General features: G+C 38.1%; 1 protein-coding gene across 13 annotated transcripts in view; it reads right to left on the reverse strand.

The window, feature by feature from the left end:
* The window catches only part of ESRRG (estrogen related receptor gamma), a 627,966-nt gene that overhangs the window by 175,505 nt on the left and 424,998 nt on the right, over positions 1–27,463 (reverse strand). Inside the window, exon 1 of one of the 13 annotated variants that reach the window (XM_061187302.1) lies at positions 26,755–26,880. The exons of the other annotated variants lie outside the window; for them this stretch is intronic. The gene's annotated coding sequence lies outside the window, so the exon portion shown is untranslated. Of the gene's footprint in view, positions 1–26,754; positions 26,881–27,463 lie in introns of those variants that run through there. 13 annotated transcript variants of the gene reach the window in all.

Consider the following 27,463-nt stretch of genomic DNA (forward strand, 5'->3'; position numbering starts at 1 on the left):
ACACACAGAGGCTCTATGACATTCACACTCACCCATGAGTGGAAAAGTGGCTGAAGAAGCCACCACGCTGGCTAAAAGGCTACCCCGTTGAGTCACCCTCCCCAGGGTTTGGAGTGACACTGAAACAGAATCTGAAAGAACACAGTTGTCTCCTAATTACTACTTAGCTCGTTACACTGAACATTTCCTAGACACCATTACATTATACCCTAAAACTACAGTGGGTCTTAATTCTCTCCCTCTCTGTCTCTGAAATTCTACAGCTCTATTATTCAAGCCTGAGATATTCACAACTATCTATAAATTCAATTGTCAGCTGGTGGGTTTTATTCTAGACTTCACTTCAATCTAAAATTAGAGGCACTAAAATTCACATTAACTCTAAGAGGAATGTAGTGAATAAGACTTTATTTCAAAAGAACACCTTTTTGTCAGAAAGAGCCATTTCCAAGCTGATGGCTTTATCTGGAGCCAAAGAGAATAAGCCCAATTCCACATTGTGCTGTTAACGCAGAAATTTTAGGTCACATTGGATTAATAAAAATCTAAATTTAGTTAAGAATTATGAATAGAAATAACATGTGTTGGGAAAATGTGGGAAATATTTATTTTAAAGGCTATGTAGAGTTGCTTTTATTTTATTATTTTAAGAGAAATGATGGGAGACACAAGGGAAATAGAGAAGCAACTTTCTAAAAATCTTCTCTGAGTTAACACCCTGAGAATAAACTGGAGGGAGAAATAACCATGTCAAGAATAACATTTATTTTCTTTATAAGAAACTAAATTTGAGGGATATAACAGCCTTCCAGAGGCCAGGGACACTGCAGTGCTTTAGAAAGTATTTTCAATACAGTTTGAGATATAGTCTTCTGTATTCTATATATATTCTATATATGTTCTATTATATATAATATATTATACATATATACATATATATACATTTATATATAAATTCTGATGATCCTGCTTCAACATAGGAACTTCTTGCCCAGCCTTGCTTAAGGGTTAGCAAGAGTAAAATTTATCTTTGGTGTCAGATACTAATGATCAGGCAGATAAAGCTTCTTGGTTGCTGGACTATTTAAAAATGTAATTTTTGACAGTTGATTAACTGTACGTACAGGTGTTCATGTATAGGGAGAAAGTGACAGACAAAAAGAATAAGAATCAAAGTTGCTGCTGGAGGGGAAAACAAGATAATCTGTAAGTTAATATTCCATTTATATTATAATTATCAAGCTTGTTTTCAGAGAGGCTACCTAGATCCAGGTAAATGTGTGACTGTGAGTGAATTGCTGTGAATTTCTGGGCAATGTGTAGGTGTCCAGAGTGGTCTACATTTCCCAGAAGGGACTTAAGCCTACGTTCCATAGGCTTATATATGATTAAATATTATTAACCCTTTCACCAAACTATTGGGTTGCCCAAAAAGTTCGTTTGGTTAGTGAATACGTTGTTCAACAGTTCTTCGTGAAAGTTAAAAACGTGTCTTTTAGTTTTACCTAAACCCGAACGAACGTTTTGGCCAACCCAATAAAAGTTCGTAATAAGCAGCTGCATTTCATCTTTTGAATTTTATACCAAACTTGAGTTCATTTGCTACTTTATTTCCCTCCTAAAAAAAGTGGTGCATCAATGCAACACATGTGTACAGGTCTTCTTTGGCCTTCCTGATTTTAACACCAAGGCAAGATTTTTCGAGATTTTATTATACCTATTTCAGTGACAGACACCTTTATAGGCTAAATAAATGACAACTAAACAACTCACTAGTTTATTTTCTTCCTTGTCATCCTTAAGGGCCCGAAAAGGTACCCATCATCATTATAAATTCCAAACACTTCATCAATTTATATCTCAAAGTTTTACATAACAACAATGGAGCCAGCAAACCTGCGAGTTTACAAATATGAGAAGAGAGAGTGAGAGAAATAAGAAGACAGAATCCTTAGTTCTCTCACTGAATCAGAGAATTTCAGGGTTGGAAAGGAAGGTTATCAAAAGTTCGATTCCTCATCACTTAACCTATCCAAAGTAGGAATGAAGCTATAAGGATTGGTCGGTTTTCTACCTGCCGAAATCACCAGATTGAATATTTAAGTATTTTTGTTTCAAAAAATAAGAAGCTTTTATTAGCCTATAGGTTTTGGGTTTTGTTTTAATGCTTTAAGAAGAAAACCTCCAAGACTAAGGCAGCAGCTCCCCAAGGCCCAGGCTTCCAAGCTCATGACCCCAGCAGCTCCGCTGGCAGTCTGAGTCACAACTCCAGGCACGCCACTTTACAATGAGCTTTTTTTTTTTTCCTCCTGCTTCAAGTAATTGCACTCTCGTAAAGTGGCAAAATGTGAATCACTTAGTAACAAAATGGGCACCAGCTGCTATTGTCAAAGAATGGTGATGCTGAAGAAAGAGAAAGCAACCGAATGAAGTGTCATGTCAGAAATCAACGGTGCAACGTGTGATTTGAGAAAACATGACTACTTTACAGAGACAGGGTGTCATTATGGCATCACAGTAATACGCTGCTTTGACAACTGCTGGGTCTAACATATCATCATTGCATTAAGGTACACTGGCTTAGTTGGGGAAGGAAGAGAGAGGGTTTTTTCTTTTAATAAGAAATATCTTCAGGTCTGCCTGGTTAACCTAACAGAAGGAGACCATTAATTGTAAAGAAGGAATTGTAAATCCTGACCCACATGCCAGAAAGATTAAAACACGTGCGCACATATGCACACACACTTAGATACTATTTTAGGTCTTCTTTAATAAACGTGGAGGCCCATCTAATGGGACAGAGGTCTGCCTAACATGATCACAATGATTTAGTGATGCCGCTTCTTGATTCTTTGAACAAATAACTTGTGCGTTTAGTCTAAAAGACTCTTTGCAACTCACTCTGTCAAGAACCAGAGTAAGCAAACAGCTCCCCACAAAGCTGATGCTTGAGTTGTTGACAAGAGATGTGGCTAAGTTGTGTGGGAACCAGGGGCCAGCTCCTTCAAGTAACAAATCAGAGCCTCTATCTAAGCTGAACGCTTTCCCAATTCTGTCAAGGGCCACGCGTGCTACACTAAGCAAAGAAGTTTAGGACAAATAAAAACAGGAGACTTGGAACTCATTTCTGGCCAGTCGTTGAAAGCACCCCAGGAATATAATTTCATACCTAGGGCTTAACCGTGACCAGGAAGGACCTTGCTGAAACCCTATCTGCTTTTAGGGCTCCAGTGTTCAATTTTGCTCTGAAATTAGGTTGGTCGACTATCCTGATTTAATCACTGAAGTCTCATGTCCTGGGACTTCCTTAGTCCAGACAATCCAGGATGGTTGGCCATCCAATCGGATATAGAGAAAGACCTATAAAACCTTGTGCCTTTCCTCCTGCTGTTGTCCCTAAAACAAAGGAAGGGAAATGGATTCCATTCCTTTTCAGCAAAGAGAAATGCACTAGTCACACTGGGGGTGTTCTAAGTGTATGGGTTAGAAAGTGCCTGCATCCTATCTTACTGTGCCATTCCAGCCAGAGGCCACTGCCCAGTGCCTTGTTAAGTTATCCAGACTATTTTAGATGTTGGAAATCGCAATTGCTTCAGTTTGCATTACCAGGTGATTTCTGATGCTTCCTGGTTGATAAACTTTATTAATGGGAAAAGAAATGGTCCTGTGACATCACAATGTGTTGCTCATTACAGTTGTTGACAGTTTCTGTATTGAAGGATTTGATCTGATGCAGGAGCGCTTACTAGTGTAATTCATCCTTAGCTTGTTTTCTTGGACCTATGTCAATCTGGGGGTGCGCCTCCCTTGTTTATAGCTCTAAATACAGTAAGCGAGCTACTGGCAAATCAATAAGACTGTTAAATGCATAATAATGCTGGGTAATTGCATACATGATGTTTTGCATAATTAACTGTCTGAGCTTTTCTTTAATACAATGGGCTCTCATGTAATATAGAGCAGCTATAAGTCTATAAAATATACACAGTTTATATGAACCATGATTCTGCTTAAAACTCTGGCTAATCACCTACATTGGCTTTGAAGGGAGAGCTCTCCTCCACTGCCAAGTCCAAATCAATTCTTATGACATTACTTTACAACTAACATGATATTTAACTGATGATGGCTATTAGCTATTATACAGATTGCATTCAAGGACTGTAACAGTAGGGGAAAAAATACCATTCAGTTTAAACAAACTTCTGCCATGTAATCAATATTATTGAGGCAAATTAAGTGTTTTAACAAGTGTGTATATTTGCCCTAATGCAGCTTAATTAACTATATCCTCACAACTGCCCAATCCAGGACACCTATGGATATTAGAAGACAACGTCAAGAACTGTCTAGTCAGCGACTCAGATGCACAAGAGGTGCAAAACAAGCATTTTATCTCCAATCCCTAAGGAGAGTTCTTTCCTTACACAAGTTACTCCCCTGGGACCAAAAGCCAGAGGCCCAGAAGGGCTTTAGAATCGTGTACTCTACATCTTGATGTAGGAAATGCCCAAGTGTTGACCAGATCACTATCTCCAGGGTAGAGTGAAACAGCCCTGGGCACAAGGTGGGGACCCTGCCAGAAAAAAAAAGGTTAGTATGGGGGTAAAAAACTACCTAAGATAAATCATCAAAATGAAGCTTATGATATATGCTGAATGTAACATTTGTTCGGTCTTAGAGATTTACTACGCCATAAGCAGACCTCCTCTGCAGTAAGCTTTCTAGAGAAAAGAAATAGTCTCCTCCTTCTACAAATCTCTGGTCTTTCAAACAGAAATATGGATCAATAAAGTTTGCTTGTGTTCAGACAATTCCGTTTTCAAGCAGTCAAAGAGCACACCGAAGAGAAAAAGCCGACACAACAGCGGGGGGGACTGACAGCTAAATGAAGACCTTCTAAAGGCATCTCGCTAGAGGAGAAATAAACAGACATTCAACTCATAGAAAGTCTATGCACTGATCTTTACAAATTAAAAATCGAATATAGTTGCTTTACACACACACTCCAGTGATGGAGTTCACAAATCAAATCCAGGTCAGTGAAAGCTCAGGCTGCCTGAATCTCCCTTTCCTATTCTCTTTGCTACGCTGGAAGAGGAAATAAGAATGCTACCAGGAGTTGATGTAAGGATATTGAGATCATCGTATTGATGTCACCCTTTACTCATTAAGAAAATGTTTTGCAAAAGCAATTACAATGACCAATAAGCCAGCTGCCTCCATAGAGATAGGCCAGTTCCTCTGGAGTGGAACTCTGAAACATTCCCGGAAACTGGGTGAATCACAGTGGTGAGAAAGCTGAGATGCTGAGGAGGAATCACCGTTGAAATAAAGGTTGCTTCGAGCATACTGGAACATTTCTATGTTAGAGGGAGATTCATCGTACCACCACAGATAATAAACCACATCTTTCCCTGTTGGACAGCGGTTAAACTATATTTATACTTTTAACTTAATAGCTTAGTTTGCAGTAGTTAACATCTGGATGCAAAAGCAGCTGGTCTGGGGGTGATCTATGATAGCAGAGGTTACCATGATATTCTGTTGGTATTAGGTGTTGTTCAGCTGAAGTAGGAGATGGGGGGGGGAGGTGTGGAGGAGGGGAAATCAGCTAATTATTAATCCTAAGACTCCTTCCTCTGTCTTCTTTCTTTAAAAGAAAACATTTCATTGAGCTAGTTGCCTGAAGAGAAGGTGAAGCTTAAACACCCAAGCCACTACTTGCAGGCAATGAAAAATAACATATATATACACATATATTTAATTCAAGCCATGGAAATGACGAAGGATTTGTTCTGCAGCATTATGGGTTTTGTAAAAGAGATTATTCAGCAGTGGGACACCATCCAGCGAAGACAATGGAAGCCACCGAGAGGCCGGGATTTCAGATCGGACGGACTCGCTTGTGGTTTATCATTCAACGGTCCAAAGATAAACGTGCAGAGAAAAATTTCTGAATCTTAGTCTCAATTCTGAAAAACCGATTTAAAAATGTAGGACACCAGGGTTCCCACACCTTGTCTGTCTTCTCCTCCATTTCTCAGCAAACTGTGTCTTCTTACAGCGCTAGAGGGAGGAGCAATGTGGTTCCAGCTGGGGACCCAGTGCTGTGTGACCTGAGGCAGGTCTCTACCACACTCTGACCCTCATCCTCCCTGGTCAAATGGCAGGATGCGCCCACGTGCTTTCTAAAATAACTGCTGCTATTTAAAAAAAAAAATTATACTGCGTTGGCCTAAAAAAACCCAAATGAACTTTTTGGCCAACCCAAGGTTTTACTCAAATAAAACCCATGCTGGCTTGTGACTCAGATGAGACTGAGAGCAAGGGCTATTGCATGAAAGCACACTTCCCAAACTTCCTTTTGTTTATTTCGCTGCTACCGCACTTAGCCAAGTTTCACGGTTAGGGCAGTGCACGTGTGTGTGTGTGTGTGTGTGTGTGTGTGTGCGCGCGCATGTACGTGCTTCAGGAGAAAGAAAAAGTACGTAGCCAACAACCTGCGACATAACAATGCAACCACAGCAACTACAGTCAACTGAGGAATCCTTCCCAGTGGGTGACCGAAGGCCAAATAGTGCCATGATCATCTGGTGGGATCCAGGAAGCAGGACTCTTGGTTTTTTCCTAGAAATGGTTCTCTTTTTGCTCATTACGTTTTTGGTGGGAGGCGTTGGCGCAAAGGGCAATTCTCTGCAATCAGTGTTTAAGTGAATGTTTGTCCCAGTGTGTGACACCATGCTGTCAGCAAGCAGCGGGGAGTCCTTGAGTTGTTACTACATTTGATTTGACTGCCAGTAGGAAGCTTCATTTCTACCAACTGTTAGTTGCTCGCTCAAAGAATCTTCGTTTCTGGAGTGATTTTTTTTTTTCCTCCTCTCTTCTATTTCCTTTTCCTTGATAGGTTGTGTGCCCAAATGCCACGTGGATGTGTCAGAGGCAACTTTCGTTCTTTTCTCCCGAGCTGGTCAGACCTGAGGGCCTGGCTGTAAAGAGTCCACCCAATGTGTTCGGAATTTCTAGTCTCTCATTTAGATTCTCTGAACTTTAATTCACATTTCCTAGATCCTCACCAGGTCAACACAGACGCAAACTGGTTCGGCCACATTGTGGTCACATGTTTTTACTTGGTGGGGTTTATTTTAGCTGATGGAGCAGACATTTCTGCAGCTCTTATCAGCCAAAAAGAAAAAAAAAAAGCCTTGTCACTCACCTTTTCGTGCAATTTTGTTGAAATAACTGTTCTTTGGGTGACTGCTTCCGACACCTCTAAAAATTTTTCTGATTTGATAACTTTACTACTTCCCGTGAAAGCTTTTCTCTTTCCAAATAATGATTTTGGTAATTAGGATTCTCGGATAGTGTCTCTGATAAGAACTTCTGACAGTGAAAAGCATCTTTAGAAACAACAAAAGCATATGCATGAGTAAAAACGGTGGGGAAAAAAAGAGAAGGAAAAATCCCTCAGAGATATTATGAAAATTCAGGCTGAATGGAAAATTAATTAACACTAAAGAGCTAAAACTGTAATTAAGAAAAATTTCATTAAGGAGAGGCAGGTGAGTCTGCTTTTCTAAATATGACAAGGTGCTGTGTAAAAATAAAGTAGAAGCAGGTTTTGGGGAGTGGAGCACGAAAGCCATGTCTTTAACCAGATCAAATTCTCGAAATTGGCTGTCAAGACAGGATTGTTGTGATTTATACCCGTCTATCAAGTGCATGAACAGAGAGACCGAGAGAACGGAAACAAGCTGCTGTCGCTTCCATTCGCAAAGAACCTTTAATTTCCACAGCACCATCTGTCACCAAATCTAATTCACATTCCCCCCTAATCTGGTTTAGTTCCATAATACTAATTCTTCCCCAACCCCTAGGAACACAAACCACCACCAAAAAAAAAAAAAAAGGCTGTGGTTCTTGGTGAGTGAGAAATTGAATATTACAGAGTTAAGGTGTAAAGGCTCTGGTGACTTAAGGGAAGCATGCTCTTCTCCATTAAAATGTCTTCCTGGTAAAGGGATTTGTTTTCAACCAATGCAGAGATACGAAATTGTTCATATTTGGGGTAAAAAAAAAAAATGCTGATATAAAAGTAGGCCGGGGACATGAAAGCAGAGGTTGTCATAAAATACAATTGTCAAGTTTAGTCACTTTCAGAACTGGCTATAAAATCACTTTGTCATGGTTTTCACATAGAGAAAGCCTGAAACTGTATTTTTGTTAAGGAAACTGAGTGATGTATAAATTCAGAAAAAGTAGAGAAGCCTGGGCGGGGGCGGGGAGGGGAAGCTGGGGGGAAACCTAGGAGGAAATGAGAATGGCAAAAAATCATATTTAATTTAAAATAAAGGGATGTATATGGGTAAACACACATCCATCTCTCCCAGTCCGAGATTCTATTAGCACATAGCTTTGATTCAACATCACTTCTGCTCTTAGCCAATATAATAACTGGCATTCACAATAATGAGGCTGTGGAGCTATAAAATTATAAAGTGCTTTCTGCATCAGAGAAAGATTAAACTACACTCAGTAAAGATTTACTGTTAAGTGTATTTTATTGCTTTCTAACTCTGTGAAAATTTGTTATCTCTAAAGGCAATAGTACATAAAGATCCACAGGCATACATTACAAAATGAGAAAAGCCATTGTTTGAATCCTAGGATGAGAAGTTTTGATTACACGTTTAGTCAACTAGCTTACTACCTAATTCTTCCATGAATATTAGAAGCATTACCCTTTTGATCTCTAACCCAGTCACATAGAACACTAGCTGGGTTACAGGATATCAACCCCTCAATGTCAGTAAATCACTGGAGAGGTTATGATCAAAATATTTATTTTCATGATAGACATGATTATCACCCATAAATACATTTTTTGTAGAAAAGACTTTAACTTGTAAAGTCCATCACCGAACTGGTAGTATCTTTATACCCAATTTTAAAAATCCTAAATCTGTTATATAAAGATGTATATTTTCAGGAAAGAATCTCTCATTTTACTGATATAATCCTCTGATTAACTAGGTAGACAGATATTTTCAACTATTAGCAATAATAAGAGCCTGCTTTTTAAGAGACACGGTAGATTATGAAAGAAGATAAATCGTTCAGGACATTGTAATAAACAAGAAAACTGGAGACGAGAATAAATATGCTTATACACACACACGAGCATATATATATATATATATACATACGCGTCCTATAGAAACATCAGTGGGTGTCATACACACATATCAGTGATTAGAGATTCTAAAAATGGTAAAATATAAAATAACACTTAATATTTTCAATATTCATTAAGGAATATGCTAATTCTGATATCCCTAACTCATACACAGTAATTTGTACTGTATAATTTTTAGAGTTTCTATTACAATTGCAAATTAAAGAGAAATATTTTTGTTTTCTTCACACTCATAAAAATGGCTAACATTCCAAGACTGACAACACCAAATGCTGGTGAGGATGTGGGGCAACCAGAACTCGCATACATTGCTGGCAGGGTATAAAATGGTACAACCTTTTTAGAAAAACAGTTTGGAAGTTTCTTATGAAATTAAATGGATACTTACTATGTCACAACAATTCACTCTTAGATATTTACTAAGAATGAAAACATATGTCCACAAAAAGAACGATACACAAATGTGTATCATCACTTATTCATAATGGCCCTAAGCTGAAAACAAATCAAATATCCATCACTGATGAATAGAAAAACAAATTGTTATAATATAATGGAATTATAAAATTATATATATGTATGTATATACGTTTGTGTGTGTGTGTATATATGTGTGTGTGTGTGTGTGTGTGTGTGTATATATATCCTGGTCAACAATAAAAAAGAAGCAAACTGTGATCGTCCACATACAATATCAGAGATACCCTGGTGAGCAAAAACTAGGTAGATACAAAAGAGTACTTACTCCAAGATTCTGTTTATGTGAAGATCTAAAACAGGCAAAACTAATCTGTAGGGACAGAAATCACCAGTGGTTGCCTGGAGCAAGGGGTGGGGAATGGCTAGAGGGGGACATTAAGGAAATTTTTCCTCCTAACACTTTTTACTTTGTTTATACTTATGTCTAAACCATATTTTTGTATGTGTTATATGGATCACTTTTGTCAAAACTCATCTAACCATTCATGGAAAATATGTGTTTTGTTATATGTAAATTTTATTGATAAAATTGATCTAAAGAGAAAATTTTGAACAATAAGTTTAAACATAATGGGAATTCCCTGGCGGTCCAGTGATTAGGACTCCGCACTCTCACTGCTGAGGGCCTGGGTTCACTCCCTGGTCAGGGAACTAAGATTCCACAAGCCACTCCATGCGGCCCCCCAAAAAAAAAAGTTAAACATGATGACTTTATATTACTAGAAGTTTCTATTGATTCCTATGCCTTGTACCAGGTCTTAAATAGCCAGACCTAGAAAATTCTTCATCAACATCTAGCTGTACTTCTGATTTACACACAAGGACCCAGGGGATCAGGGAAGAGAGACAGATGACTTATTCAAGGACACTCAGAATTAGAGGTAGAACTCAGTCCAAATTCCAGCTTTCCATCTCTGAGGCCAGATCTTTTTCTAACCTATTAATGAGTCAAAGGATGAAATCAAGATTAGGCCCATAGTAAATAATATTCTACTGATCTGAATGATAAACACCCCTCTGTATTCTGTTTTTAAAAACATGAAATATTTGTTACTGTAAACACCAAATAATTCCGTGCATCCACGTGCATATTTGGGAAGTAAAGAAAACAAACCTGACTTCATTCCTCATTTTCTTCATCCAAACATGGCGCATGATAGAATGGCTTTAGTAAATAGGCAATATTTGAGCAGCGATGTGGTCATGTGTCATTGTAAGTAATTCACAGTGGGCTTTTAAACTTTTTTGGTTTGTTTTGGTTTTGTGTTTGGAATAAGGAAGTAGATATTATGGGAAATAGAATATGGAAACAGGATTTAAAACGTGGAAATCAGAAAAAGAGGAGAGTCACCTGATTTTTAAAAATATGGTTTAGATATCAGTATAAACCCAATAAAAATGTGTCAGGGGAAAAGTACAGTATATAAAACCTGAGTTGGTACATTTCAAAAGAAATGTATAATTCTAAAGGAGCTTCCAGGAAAGAAAACTTGCAGAGTAACTTAAATCAACTTAAAAATTATTTCATCACCAATTTACCAGCTGCTTCTCAAGTAGGAAGACAGGGATGGCATTCCTTAGCAGGAAAGGAAATAAATCACAGAGCACATTTCTTTCCCTTCTTTAACTTTCATACACATGAAGCTTACAGCATTTAGTACTTAGCTAAGGAGAGATGACGTGATTATATAGCTAATTCATGTTTTCCTGAAAAGAGGATTCTGCAGAATAATAAAACTGTGTACATTCCCGAAGACAAATCTAGCCAAGCTTACAATCTCTCTCTTTCACTGGCTCCACACACTCTACAGGTCGACAACCAAGCCCCTTAGCCAAGGAGTCCGGACCTTGCCCTCTCTGGCTGGCCATCCTCTCTGACCCCAAATCTCACTTCTCCCCGCCTTGTACCTCGTATATATGCAATGCTTGCCAACTTGTAATTCCTCCTACCAACCAGCTTTCCCTTCTCTCTGGAATGCATCTCGCTTTCCCTGTCCCCCTAACAACTAGCCATTTCCTATTCATTAGTAAAACCTCAACTGAGTTATCACATGTCCAGCGAGTCTTTCCTGACACCTCTTTCCCTAGATATTCCCATAATTCCGTGAGCCTATTTCTACAACCACACTTAACCCACTGTCTTTCCTGTGTATACTTATACTGGAGCGACCCTCCACTTCAGGAGGACTATGCATTGCTTTCTCTTTCTAAATTTAACCCTGTGCCCGGGCTGGTGAATGAAGGAAGAAACCATGAATTCACATCCGCAAAAATCGGTGAACTTTAAACACTGGGGCACAAATTTTCTAAATTAGAGTGTTGTTCACACAATCTTGAGAATCTGTGAGATACAGCATTAAACACGGAAAAGCTATTTTTATACCTCCTTAGGTCAAAGTAAACCTGCTAAGAGATTTGATCTAAACAAAACAAAACAACCTACAGGGTGAACTAGTAAATGATTATAAGAGTTTTAATTAGATGCCCTGGCTTTGAGTTCACCAACATTGTTATTACTTAGTTAGTGCCAACTAACTGTGGGCGCTGACATGTTATCTACAAACCTCAGTTGCTGAATCTGTTAAATGGGAACTGTATCTCATAGTATAGGAAGAGTGAATAAAAATTATTTGCAAAGGTGGCACTGAGTTCAGAAGGATATCAATGAACAAGAATGAGAAAGGCCATTTTAGGATGAAGGAGGATGACCCAGAAGTGGGCGCATGCAGGGGAGGCTCAGAGAATGAAGGAGGGGGTAGTTCTGCAGAACGCTATAGGGGATCTGGAATTTGCTATGGGTTCAGAGAGTAGTTTGGGGCCACACTGTGGAAGGTTTGAAATACTAGAGTATGCAGATTAGATGTTATTTTGTAGGTGATGGGAAGCTACTGAAGATTTCTAAGGAGAAAAGACATAACCCGATTTGTGCCTTCATTAAACACAGTTGTGAGTGCAGCAGTGTCCATGTACTCACTCATTCACCCCATTATGTTTCAGGCATATAGCCTGATAAAATAGACCAGACCTCTGAACTCACAGTGTTTAAAGCCCAACTAGGAAGCTATTCTATCCAGCAAGATAAACGATGAGAAAAACCTGCAGTAAGATGGTAGCAAAGAAAATGAGAAAAAGAGGAGATAGATATTATAAGCATCATCAAAAGAGGTTTTTACACCTCCAGTGATCCATAAATAATACATGAGAATCGGTCAAGCTAAAATATCTTTGACGAAGTATAATTTTTTATAAAGTGTAATATCAAAACAAACGAACACCTTATGATGGAACTGTTCTTGATCTTGACTGTGGTGCTGGACATAGGAATCTACATAGACAGTAACATAGAACTAAACACACGAACTCACACACACAAGCACAAACGCATGTGCAACTTGTAAGATCTAAGGTCTGTGGACTCTATCAATGTCAATTTCCTGGTTGTGGTATTGTATACTATAATTATGCAAGTGGTTACCAGTGAAAGAAACTGGGTGAAGAGTACAGCATTTCTCTGCATTATTTCATACAACTGCATGTGAGTCTACAATTACGTCAAAAAAGGTTTTTTTTAATTAACATTTTCCTTGAAGACATGGGCTACAGCCTATTTGACTTTGTATCCTCAGCACTTTGTACTATGCTGAACTCATATTAGCTACTTGAATTTGTCACTTAATAGACGTTTGTTGAATGAATAAATGACTGAACTGCAAGGCATTATGTCAACTATAGGCATCATTATTCTTTATAAACGTTGTTATAAACCTCATCACAATAATTTTCTATGTCTGGCTTACATGTGTCTGACATTACTTGAAATACCAAACCTCTGACACTAGACACCAGTTAGTCAAGGACATGAAGCTGATGGCATCGATGGTCCTCCATTCTGCCACTTCTCAAAGAGTATGGTGAATTCTCAAGATAATGTTCTTAAGAAACATTGATATGACTTCATATATCCCAAGAAGATATCGGGATTTTTTTTCTTTTTCTTTTTAACAGTGAGAAAAGAAGTTACAGTCACACACTGATTCTCAAGACAGTCTTGTGAGACAAGTGTTTTCTCCATTTTAAAGATGAGGAAACAGAACTGTGATAGAACCGGAACTTGAACTTGAATTTTCTATATCTAAATTCTGTCCTCTGGGCTGCAAAATGCTGAACCGCAAAGATTTAATAACAATACTTTATAGCAGCCAATTAAATATGCCAACTGTCGTCACACTTATAACTACTATCTTGTAAAGATTTTATTTTTCAATGCTTTAATTTTCTTAAACAACTGTATACTCAGTTAAGTGCTATGCTCTATCTGTGATGACTATTTGAACCCACAATACCAAAGATGGGACCAAGATAAAACAAAAAGAAAAAAAAAGTAGCTCATTCCCTTAAATGTCTAAGAACAAAGGATAATAATGTTGAAAAGTCAAAATCACTAGCAAGTTAGAAAATACTAGATTATTTATATTATTATACCATAGAAAGGATGATTATTATTTAATTGAGACAGGTTTAGAGCCTTCTAATAAGGAGAAACTAACTTATTTCACAGCATGGAAAACTGGAGCTAGATACTAGGTAGAACTTCCTGGCCAATTAGCTTTTGTCATTAATTAACTGTATCAATACATAAAATTAATATACATTAATTAATTTGCTATGTCTCAGTTATCTAATAATTAAAATGCAGGTACTAATTAATGCCCACACTATCTAATGCACAGGAATGTTGAGACCCAAAAGAGAAAATAAATACGAAAACCTCTGAAAAGTTTAAAGTGTTATGCAAATCCAAAGTGTTACTATAAATCTGTGGGACAAAATATTTTAATTTTTGGAATAAATCTGAACATAAATCTGCACCCAGTTTTGAAATATAAATCCATACTTACCTGGGCTTCCCACAAAAAAATTATTCAACTTTGGGGATTTGTTGTGAGTTACATTTGTTTAAACACTTTGATAATGCATTCTGACTTTTACTGATTTTTCACCAACATTAGCTCACACTATCACCCAAAATGAGCTCCTTAACTTCTCAGTACCTGAGATTAAGAGGTGATGCTAGTTGTTTATAGCAAAGCTTTAAATGAATCAGTTCACAAACTTTAGTGAGTATCTACTATGTGAGTATCTACAAACAAATACCGTATGCTAACACATATATATGGAATCTAAAAAAAAAAAAGGTTCTGAAGAACCTAGGGGCAGGACAGGAATAAAGACGCAGATGTAGAAAATGGACTTGAGGACACGGGGAGGGGGAAGGGTAAGCTGGGATGAAATGAGAGAGTGGCATGGACATATATCCACTATCAAATGTAAAATAAATAGCTAGTGGGAAGCAGCCACATAGCACAGGGAGATCAGCTCGGTGCTTTGTGACCACCTAGAGGGGTGGGATAGGGAGGGTGGGAGGGAGACGCAAGAGGGAGGAGATATGGGGATATATGTATATGTATGGCTGATTCACTTTGTTATACAGCATAAACTAACACACCATTGTAAAGCAATTATACTCCAATAAAGATGTTAAAAAAAAAAATGAATCAGTTCACAAACTTTAGTGAGTATCTACTATGTGCCAAGAATGATGTGGGAGCTAAATAATAACGAAGTTTTTCCAAGGAAAATGTGATGCGTTTCAGAGGTCAACATACCATGCTAAGAATGAAGGCTGCATGGAAGTTATGCAAGAAAATAATGAAGTTCGATCCACCCCCTCATTCCGCCAATCAGATTCCCCATGAATAACAATTAATCTAACACAGGTCTGGGGGAAAATCAAGTTAGAGACAACTTCTGAAACTGCTTAATTACATTGGACCATCTTAGCCACTCACCACAAGAACAAGACAAGAGAGTGTAGATAAAGCTATTATGACCACTTCTGGGAAAAAAAAAAAAAAAGTGATTCCTATAACTAGAGGCATAGTCTTCATGCAAGAACCATGGGAAACGTCTCTCTGGAGTTACATCAGCCACGCACAGCATTCGTCATAATGGTTCTCAAGTCTCAGCAGCCGCTGGGTCGCACCCTCAGAAACCCAAGTCCCTGCCTCCTCCGTTTGCTGCTAAGGCAAGGCTGTCCTACGACAGCTCATATTTCCATCTTCCAGAAGGCAAACAGACAGGGCAGGATCAGTTCTTGTTCTTATCCGAAGTCCAGGAAGGAATATTGTGGGAAAGCAGGAAAAGGGAACAATTAGTGATGTCCATCTCATAAAACACTCAGTCATTCTTACCTAGTAGCTAACTAGTTAGATGTATAGGATTTCAAGACTCTTTCTGGAGCATCTATGTCTGCATGTGAACTCCACACTCACATCTAGGCCTATTTGTTTACTGGAAAATCATAAAACTCACAGTAACTGACGGTCAGTTATAGGCATGAATTTTACAGACAAGGAAACTAGGGTCCACAGTGAGAAATAAACTTGAATGGTGGGGAGATCCAAGAAATGGGAAATGGAGTAAGGAGTTTGGTTTCATCATTTCAGAAACCTCTATAGGAGAGATGGAGTGATACCTCTCTTCCATTCCTAAAGAACCAAAGATTCTGGTGACTCAGGGAACTGAGGTTTAGCAAAAATGGATCTCTTGAGAAATGGTCACTCCTGTCCTAGGCTTCCCCCACATGTCCATATTTCTCCCCACTCTCCAAAATTCAGCTGACAGGTTATCAGGCTCTGATAATAACACTGACTGACATTGGAAACTTTATTCACTCATCCATCTTTCTATCCACGGAACCTCACAAAGCTGAAGGCTGCATGCTGAGGTCATAGGTAGCACAGAAATAAGGTGATCTGCGTATTTACCTGCACTGCTGTATCAAATGTGCTGTCAAATTTAAACTAGACGGTCTACTAAAATAGCTGCCGCAAAAAACCCAAATAATGATAGTCAAATGATGGCGTATGATTGGTTAACTATACTGAGTACAGGGGGTTGTTACCCTAGTCGTTTCATTAAATATGAAAGCCAAAGATTTATGTAATGGGTGATAAGGGCAAGAATGCTGTAAAAGTGAGAAAATATGGCAACAGTATGCTGTACATCACCAATGGGATAACTATTTATCTAAAAAGGTGGCATTCTTAGACTTCCAACGGGCAGCGTATGAAATTCATATATTCAAAGGAGACATCATAATAACCTGCCAGCTGGTGGTGATGGATATGTTTTTAATCCAAATGACCACAATCTTCAGTCTGCCTGTCATGGAGGGCCAGGAAAAAATGGAATTTTCCTTTCATAACACTTGATGTTGAAAGAGGAAAAACCTGGAAGCATGATAAGTGGCTCATTCCAATGGACAAATGGACATGGCGCTGAGAGAATGACTGTGAATAAAAGTCATTGTTCCTGAACTAATGCCATTTTCAGTTGTTACACCAAGAAAACGGAGCAAGGGATGATTTCTGCCTCCTTCCCGTCTGGAAAGCACAAGTTCAAACTGCAACAAAAGCTGGAAAATCTTCAACACCGTGTGGATTCATTTACAAATTACCTCTTGCTGGAAAAAGTCAGGGGGAAGGCTGGTATAATATTTGTCTATTAACTAAAACTTATTGTACAAACACAGCAAGAAGAGTTGATGCTGTAGTGCTTTATTGACTCGAAAGCCTCGCCTATGGATTTCCTCCTTTGAGGTTTAAAGGAATTCCTATTTCTCATTTACAGTCTATCAGAAAAGGTATATGACCTGTATTTTTTAATTTATATAAATCCACTCAGTCAATCAGCCTGGGCTGAAATTTAATGGATGTATCAGTCATTGTTGGTCCAGGGAGAGAGAACAGGCAGCAGAATCCACCATTCCATCTCTCTTCTTCCATTACCTTCCTCCCCTCCCCCCCCTTTTTTTTTTTTAACCTCACCAGCTCCGATGTCTCCCTTAACTTCAAGCAAGGAGTCTTTCAAAGCTGTTGTTTTTAAAGGGAGAAATTCAAGTAAATATAAACTGATGGAAATACAGGAAGACCCTTTGGCTATTTTGGTTTTAAAAAAAAATCTTCATTTTCCCCATCAGTGTTATGGCAATTTTATTACATATTCAGCAAATTTACAGGAACATGATGTTCCCCTGACAAATTAATCACTTTCCAAGCATTTTAACATATAAATAAAATATCACCACAGGAGAGTAAAATCATCAGCTCAACCAGTTGATTTAACCCTTCCTTCAGGAAAACTGACCTGAAATAGATTAAAGACCACCTCCCAGACACACACACATACACACACACACACACTCTCTCATAACTATGAGATAGGCACTCAGACTACCGGTAACAAGGCTTTTAGGGACTTCTAACTTCAGAAGCCAGATTGCAGTGTTTAAAAGATAGGAGAAACTGAAGACAAAAGGACCCCTTCAAATATCTTTAACCTCACGACAATCTGCTAGAATCTATCTTCTCTCCTTCATAGTTTTATTTCTGCATTTCCTCTAATAATAATCATTAAATACTGTATTTTTATAGTCCTATTCTTACCCTGCCATTCTAGGCAGGGAAGAAAAAATGCAAGGGGCTAGGTTTCTGTCTTTACTTTGCTTTCCCCTCTGCTAATTTCAGAAAGTGAATCCAGCAATTATAAGTAGTAGGAGGCTGATAAGGAGCCACACATGCAGGAGAAATAGGTTCAATTCAAGCTTCCCTGACTAATCCTTATTATGACTCATTTCGACTTCAGAATTTGTCGGTTGAGGTAAGAAGCTAATTTGGCTTTGAGAAGTGAAATCTCAGTTTTGTACTTCCCTTCTAGTGCTTCTAACAACCCATTATTAACAGCAAAGTAGGAGGGGGCATGAAATATTTATTGAGTGCCCACTCTCACCAAGCATTTTGTGTGTGTGTGTGTGTGTGCTATTTTATTAGATAATTAAACTTGACATACTTTAAGTAAGAGCATTCATTTCTTTGGCTTCCAAACCCATAGTCTGTACCATTGTATCTTACATCCGAAAATAAAATGCATTATTTTTAAAACCTATACCCAATATGACTCTCATACTCTGATCCTGAGATGAACAGTAGGACATTCTGCCAGATCAGGAAATAGTGGCGGAAAGGCCCTGGTAGATTTCTCTGAACTGCTTCATCACTCTGTATGCACAGATGATGCTTCTTCTGTTTGCGCTCATCAGAAGACCTGTTTCCTCTCTCATCACGGGTTCTCTCACATCAAATACAACCAAGGTTTAATCTATATTTTAAGAAAATAAAGAAATCTGGCATCATGCCTGGGCCAGTTGTGACACCCCGAAACAAAAGATGACCAGGCTATGCTGACTGTCTTCAGTGCTTATGTAAATACCATTCTATTTATTAGCTCTGCTTTGGGGAAACCCCAAATGGTCACCTTACCTCCCTACTCATGAGCCTATAAAAATACTGGTGATTTATTATTACATCCTTCTTCTTCCCTATGAATGGGGTAATGAAGTTTTTTACGGAGGCTATTAAGAAGCAACTGGGATGCTACTATTTGCTACTTATCCCATATAATAACACCATAACTGCTATTAGAGGGCAACACTTAAAGCAGCTAAGCCTTCCATAACTATAGCTCATTTGACGAAACTGTCAATAGCAAATTTCAGGGATAACCACTAAAAGGAGATTTACTTTTGAAATACATAATGTGTTACACAAAGGCTTTTATTAACATTTATTTATTTTTTGGTTCTAATTAAATCATTAGACTTACCAATTGACTACATAATTACAAAGTCAGCATTCTTAAAAAGAAAGTAGTAATAACACGAATTAATTTCCTTCTGGGTAGTTCCTTGACAAATTATGAAATTTCTCTTTTAAATTTCCTGACAAATACTTGGGCACATAAGATTTCTTTAACAGTTGATGCTCATGTCTTTAAATAACACCTTCAATGAAGATGCCAATCAAATAAAAATAAAATTAACATCCAGATTATGGATTTTCTGAGAGAAGATGAAAGAATACATCTGTAAAATGCTAAAAAGAGATGTTTAGAGCAAGTACATGTTCATTTACTAAGCTTCCATTGACATTTTATGGAAATAAACATACTCTAAACTCTTCCTATCAAAACAAGTATACATTTTTTCATGATCGTAAGAAAAGTAAGTTATTACATATCCCAGGCAAAGCTGACACAGGTACATGATCTGATGAAATCATATGAATGTAAATTATTCAAAGATAATATAAAGCTGGCCCTGTCCAGATTAGATCAGAGATGTTCTAACACCCGAACCTCAGAATACAAAAGGAGATAAAACAATGCTCAGGAAGCCTCATGCCTTAAGTCTTAAATAAGAACAAAACTTAACAAACAAACAGCCAGTCAGGGTGAATAAAAGCAATTAAGGCAATATGTAAAAAGCCTGTGTTCTTATATAGATATTTAAATTTTTTTCTAAAACATTTCATTACTTTGTACATTGATGGAGCCTAAAATATCTATAAGCGTTCCCTGAAGTTGCCAATTAAACAGTGTCAACTCCTGTTCTTGTAGTTAAACCACTGCCATCACCATGTACATGTTATTTCTAATTAATTCATGTCTCTCTCAACTTTGTCCTTCTTTGCCTGTCAAAAGAGTAGGCATTCAATCATCAGCCAACAGTATCCAAGTAACTCCAGGAGCAATAGATTACTTCCAGGAAAAGATAATTTAAAAAGTTACAAATTCTGGGAAAATATAATCTTGGGGAGGGGGCTTTATTTCTATAATGGTACGATGCAAAGCTGGGGGTGAATGTTGTATTGTTCAGTGTGGGGCTGGGGAGAGAGACAGCTGGGATGTGAGAGGAAGAACTGTGGCGCAGAAGAAGAAAGATTAGGGGAGAGGACAAACCAGGTATGCTCTAACGCTCCTGAATTTTATTTAATGCCTTTAAATTTTATGGAGTTACTTGGCTTACGACAAATAGCTCATTTTATTTGGCCCTGGAAAATGGATTCAAATGCATATAAAAAGGAATCATCTCAAATACTTTTTGGAAAGTGACTGGTTATAAATACATTTCCTTGAAATAAAAAGTGTTTTATTTGAACAACTATGAATTGGGCTGATGCTTATATTTTGAATTAGCAGTATGTTTCATTTTCATGCATATTTCGCTCCAAATAGACATTGCTTATTTAAGTGAAGGCTAGAGCTTTACTGGCTCAAAAAAACAGCTCCATTAAATTTACTTTGCAACTGAATTGAGTCAAGTGGGATGGAGTAAAGAAACCCTAAAGAATCTAGTCTATTCTAGAACACAAACACCACATGTCTTTCTGGACAGATACAACCAGGGGAACGATTCACAAACACGTTCTTTTTTTTCATGGCTCTATCATAAGCTTGTCCATTAAAACATAAAGAGGTTAGATGTAATACGTAACATTATCCATGTATCTGTAAGAATCTATACAGTAAAAATGAGGGGAGTGCATAAAAAAATCATAAATTAATTTAAATGAAGCTCCTACCCCCTACCCCCAAATTATATTACCCCCTAAATGATTCTCAGGAAAGAAAACAGGAACAGTTCGTTTCAGTCTCGATACTACTAATGCCATTCATAGTTCTAAACCTTCACTTAGAATTTAGAAATCATTTTCCTACAGACTAGCTCTTCCTAGATTTCAATGACAATTTCAGCCTGGTAAATTTATCTTGTTAGATACCAGGAAGTCTTTTAAAACCATTTTGTTAAAACTTTCCTTATTTCAGTATAGATGGTTTATTTAAGTCCAGTTTACAATTTCTTTAAGTATTTAGTTTTTGCATTCATCAGGTAATTCCTAGAGGACATGCCTATCCATATGGTTTACCTAGACCCAAAACACACAAAGTCCTACAAAGATTCCTACGATTGAGGGCTTTCATTGCATATTTAGGATATATTAATGGATATGTTGAATTCCATAACAGGGTTTGGTATACAGCAACTAACCAAAATATTTTTGACTGGCCACCTATACAAATAAAATTAACCTAAAATTTTTTTCTACTTGTTTTTATCTAGTAGAAAAAGAAAGAACCCAATATGTATAAATCACAATTCACTAAAAAGTCAAATGCATTATCCCCGCCTGCCCCCGCCCGCCAGGAACAAAATCAACAGTTTCAGAAAGGACACAGAGTTGTTTTATTTCTGTTAAATCAATGCCTAAAAATATTACATTTCATCAGTTTCACTTATCCTGAAAAGTCCCCAAAGGTTCCCTACCCGAAGCTGGCCATATTTTCAGTGCAAAACAGGTTGAGCACTGCTAATCTAAATCTAGATAAAACTCATGGGTTTGTCATCTGCACGATGATCTATACATCTCTATCTCTATGCAAATCAAATGCTTTTCTGCGTTCCTTTGAGCATTCCAAAGCACCCAGGGCTAAGGGAGCATGAGGCTCTCGCAGATTCTTCCCCTGCTCCTCCTCTCCTTTCCCTCTGTGGATTTACACTAGCTACCTAAATAATTCACACTGCCTGCTTTTCAGCCCGAATGTTCCTCGGAAGAGGCCTACAACGAGCTACTGAAGTCACCAGATGGACCCATGGATGCAGCAGGTGAGGCAGTTGGCAGGACGCCCTGTCTGATGCTGCTTGCTTCGGCACGGGCCGCCTTTCTTTCCAGGTACATTATCATCATCTGAACACTGAGCGGGAGTGCTGAGTTTGGGGGTGGGGTGGAAGTGGGGCACTGGCAAACCCTCTACAAGCATTCCTAGAGGAAACGTAAATTACCAGCTGCCCTCCTCCTCCCTGCCCCCCCACCTCCAGCAACCCCGGATTCTTTACGCTGTTGCTTTGTTAGTGGGTTTTCGAAGACCATGGTGAAGGTTTTGCAGTGCCTTTTGGCCCTATGCATAAAGAAGGACTCATCCGTTTGAAAATTCCACCTCGGCTTAATAGAAAGTGAAGAAAAGAGGATTCAAGGGGATGGATACCGGAAGAGTCAGGAAAACTAGGAGGGAGAAATGTAGTCTCATAGATACTTTGCAAAAAACACAAATGAAGGGAAAACACAGGTGAGATGATTCAGCTCATGTCTGCAATGCATTTGTATAAAGGTAAGCTGCCCTTTGCATCTGGTGAGTGGAGAGAAAAACTGTATTTTTCTAGCTTTTCAGTGTTGCAGAAAATATCAGCTGTGCCCAAGTTTGAGACAGTTCTTTGTCTCATATTTCTAGTGTCATTTCCAAAAAGCGCAGCATTTCCCTTCCAAAGTTCGTAATTCTATGGGACTGGAAGACAAAAATTGCAATGCATATCACTTGAAATTGGAAGTTTGCAACCTCATGGTGCCAAGCTATCATGAGACGATCACTCGGTAACACGTCGTATAAATTTTAATTGAGTATAAACACTTGACAAAAATTCTCCTGAGTTATTTCTGGCATATTCAGATTGGTAATGGTACCATGACACCATGATTTTAATCTTTCTATAAACTTAACTGATGCCAGTATAAATCTTACTACCTAACTTCACTAATCATCTAATTATAAACATCCAAAACTGCAACAGAGAATCATTTTAATGACCTGAAGCAAACCAAGCTGTATCTTCCAAAAAATAAATAAATAAAACACTTGAATAAAATGCATTCACTGAAAAGAGACTGCAAAGACAGAAAACTGCTTTGAATTCCATCATCGAGTCCTCGGGCAAATTGAAATCCCAGGCTTTGGGGAACAGCACTGGGTAGTTTTGCAGGACTGTTGGACAAAGACAGTAGCTGTGAGATTATCTCAAGATTAAGGGCAAGGTTTCCTTAGAAAAATTACCTTTCAATAGTCATTTACTTTGATTAGAATAAATTTACTAATGCACACCTTTCCCTCAAAGTCAAACTACACAAACCTTCTAGAGTTCAGATACATCCCCCTTCCTTTTCCTATGACCTCGGAAATATCTTTTCTTACCTGATCTTTTAAAGCATTTTCCCCCTTTCACTTCCAGTCTAAGAAACAAACCACACACAAGTCATTTAGAGCATTTTAAGATGTCATGGCAACTTTCGGGATCAAATCTTCAAAGGTTTCACAAGGAAGCAGGCAGGACCAGACTTGACTGCTCTAAGACCCCCAATCACACTTTTGCAATATTTAGGATCTAAATGTACCACTTCTAATTGTGTTCTTGGGGGCTAACTTCCTGTCAGCTCTAGAAGGCCCAAATCAGAAAATCAGAAAATCAGAATGGAAGCTCCAACTTGCTTAAGTTTTATGTAAAACCTCTGCTACCTAAATTCCTGAAATCATTTTCTGAAGATTGACCCAAGTATAAAGTGAAAACTTAAGTATATAAAGTCCCATTTTAGAGTGTTTTTTTAATGCACTCAAGATCATTTTATATTTTTATCATTTATTTCAGGATCTTCGTGCCCAGGACAGGGCCTGCACACAGTCAAATATTTTGGAATGAATGATCAAGAAAATGCAGTTTAATGCACTAAATATTGATTACTTTAATGATTTAAAAAATTGCAAAGGAATGCATGTAATCATTTTGATGCAACGTGAGAAGTTACTATAAGTAATCAATTGGACGCCAGAGAGTTGGTTATAAAAAATTCACTTCAAAAATCAATTTTAAATTGGTATCTTCTAAACTTGATTTCATTAACTCTCATTAAGCTATTTGCCCACAACCTAATTAATGTACATAACCAAAGGTACTTAATAATACTAAACAGAAGGGACTGGACATTTCTTAGAAACACATTAAAAGGCAAATGGTAATAAATTAACATTTAAAGATAGTAACTGTAAAATTAAATTTAATATTTAGCATTTATATATTTTATAATGATGTAGATGTGTGTTCAGATTGCCACAGTTAAACTGGCAGGCAAGATTACTTCTAAAATAAAAGTAGTAGCAAAGTCTCAGCTAAAAAATAACTGCCATTTAAAAAATTAAAGAAGAGTAAGTATAAGCAAAGGGTGAAGGAATGAGTGGGTAATTACAGTTTAAGCCCTGGATATAAAAGACAATACGGTAATGTATGGTATAAGATGCTGCTGAAAATGAATGATAATTAAAATTTTGATTTCTGACATTGCAAAATTATTCTTTTAGAAAGTCTATATGATATTCTCAAACAGATCCACCTTACATAAATATCTATATTTGAACATACTTTTGGAGTTATCAGAAATTAGTGTCATACTATTATATACATATGCAAAAAACTCTGCATTTGCTTTGCCTGTGTTTAAAGAAGAGTTAGTACCTGTGTGTGTCTGTATTTGTGTGTATGTGTGTGTGTATGTGTGTGTGTATGTGTGTGTGTGTGTAATACAATTTCTGTAACTGATTTAATTATTTCCTTTATTTCCGATGCCTTTCTGGATGTGACTATCTTAACGTTGCAAAATGCAAGTTAGCCTAAACCTAACAGAGAAAACATAGATATCTAAATTTTAGCCTGATATACAGTATATACTAGAATTAGCATAATTTAAAGAAAAATATATATTTATAGGCGACCTTTCTCTTTCCTAAACGAAATATCGATAATGTGATTCAAATGCCATAAATTCAATGCAATGCCCGACTGGTTAAACTCATGCAGTCCCCTATGTTAACTATGATCTTTTTTTTGCCAGCTTTCTTGCCACTATGTAGGTAGTGCTGACTGAAAAAAAAAAAAAAAATTGGGGGCGTAGTGGTTATAATCTCTAATGAAATTACTTATTTTATTTATTTGTGGTTCACCTACCTAGGTGAGAGTATACATTGAGTCACATAATTAAACACAAAAAATATCTTAGAATAAACCAACCAACAATATTCTTAAGAGGTGGGAAATACAGCACCCTGAATGACTATCGACTTTAAATTTGAAGTCAAGACAGTATGTTTGCAAAATTCACCTGTAATCCTGGTTCAAGATTTCCCCAGACCACTTTTGCTCTGCTTTGTTTTTCCTCTCTGAAAGTCTGAGAAGAAGTGTCGACATAAGTTTTGCGTTTACAGTTTAAAAACAGAGAGAGAGAGAGAGAGAGAGAGAGAGAGAGAGAGAATGAGCACAGATCCCTAGCACGCCTCCTGGGCACCTAAACAGAAGTATTTGCATAGCCCTTGAACACTGTTTAGCAAACAAAGAGTGGACAGGACCAGAGTGGCTTCTATCTTCCAGTCCTGCCGTCCTTTTTCAAAGCAAGGCAGGGGTTCTGTTTTTAGTCCACACTTTGGTTCAGCGTTAATCCTGTTTTATGTTGTTCACACCTGCTGCTGACTAGCAGCCTGCTGATGGGTCGGGGCTCATGCTGCTCAGACAAATCCCACTAAACTGAGAAGCCGGACAAAAGCTACTGGACAGAGCTGGAAACAAAGCCTGATCAGGGTCGTGAATACAGGAGAAGCAGACCCCACCAAAATCTCTCCTCTCATTTGCAGACAAGCCTCCGATGTCCCAAATTTCCCACCTAACAGTAAATGCAACCAACTGCTCTTTTTTGAAAGCCTGAACCCCACCCCACTGGCTTATTTATATTCCTTGGCTTTTTATGTCTTTTGGTAAAATGAATGCCAATATAATAAAAAAAACAAAAACAAAAAAAAAGAAAAAGGAAAAAGGAAAAAAGAAAAAAAGGTTGCTAGAATCAGATGTACATGCTAGCCACTCTTTGTGTCCTTACCAAAAGAATCTGTATGTGAAACAAACCTCATTATTAATTTAAAATATCCTATAGCTCACCTCTCTATTCATAGAATTCTACATCCAAAGTGAACAGAGATAGAAAATATATATTCTGCCGTCAGTGGCCACCGGGTGACCAAGACAGTGACTTGTATGCTAAGACGGCTCTGCCCCCTCCCCATCCTGCACTGCATGTGCCTAATAGCACACATCAAAAGGAATGAATTCTTTTTTGATCTTAGTACCAGCGATAAATCAAATTCAGTGACACAGACAGGGGGGAAATGCACCACTAAGGGAAAACTCCAAGACTGACAGTGGGACCAGTCGGAGGCATTCGCTCCATCAAGTTCCAGTAAACGATGCCCACCCTCCCTCTCTCGGAAACAAGATGTAAGCTGTCATATGCTTACCCAGAGTGAGAAAAACTTACCCGGTCCTGATGTGACCCTAAGTCAAGATGAACTTTCTGCTGACATTTCCAGCGGTGGCCCCGGAGCCCCTCCCTCCCACCTAAAGAGTCAATTTCCTTCCTTTCTGGGAGCCGGATTCTTCCCGCTGGTGGGCACCGAGAGTTCCTACTGGCCAGCACAGCGTGACTCCGAGAGGAGCTGCACATCTGGGGGGTCAAATGAAGATTCTGGGATCATTTTATTACATCTCCTGAAGCACCTTTCCTGCCTGCCACAGCCAATAAAGCATCATGGGCTCCACTGCCGACACTCGGGGAGCTGCACATCTGCCTAACCCACAAGGGTGCATAAATTTAATGGAGCACAGTTTTAATACTTCTCTGGGGGGAAGCACGCAAAGCGCTAACTAGCCAACTAACATTCTGTTAATGAATGGATGTGGGGATGCCATAGTTGAGGTGTTGGCATCTTCTTCCCAAATTGCTTTCCAACTATTTACCCTGAGCAACGTGCTGTTTTGGAGGGTCAGCCCTCGAGCCTAACTCACTTGTTTGTGCCATACTCTTCCTCGGCAGGTGAGAAATTTACAGGGATGCTCAGAAGCAGCTTGGCTACAACAGGTGAGAAGCCAGATAAACGCACGCTTTTTCAGTGTGTATAAGACTGTGTTCTTGGGAACTCTCTACTGGTGTTAAAGAAAAGAGTAGTTGTCAAAAACTGATACTGTAA

Source organism: Eubalaena glacialis, chromosome 3 (assembly GCF_028564815.1).
Source record: "Eubalaena glacialis isolate mEubGla1 chromosome 3, mEubGla1.1.hap2.+ XY, whole genome shotgun sequence".
NCBI lineage: Eukaryota > Metazoa > Chordata > Mammalia > Artiodactyla > Balaenidae > Eubalaena > Eubalaena glacialis.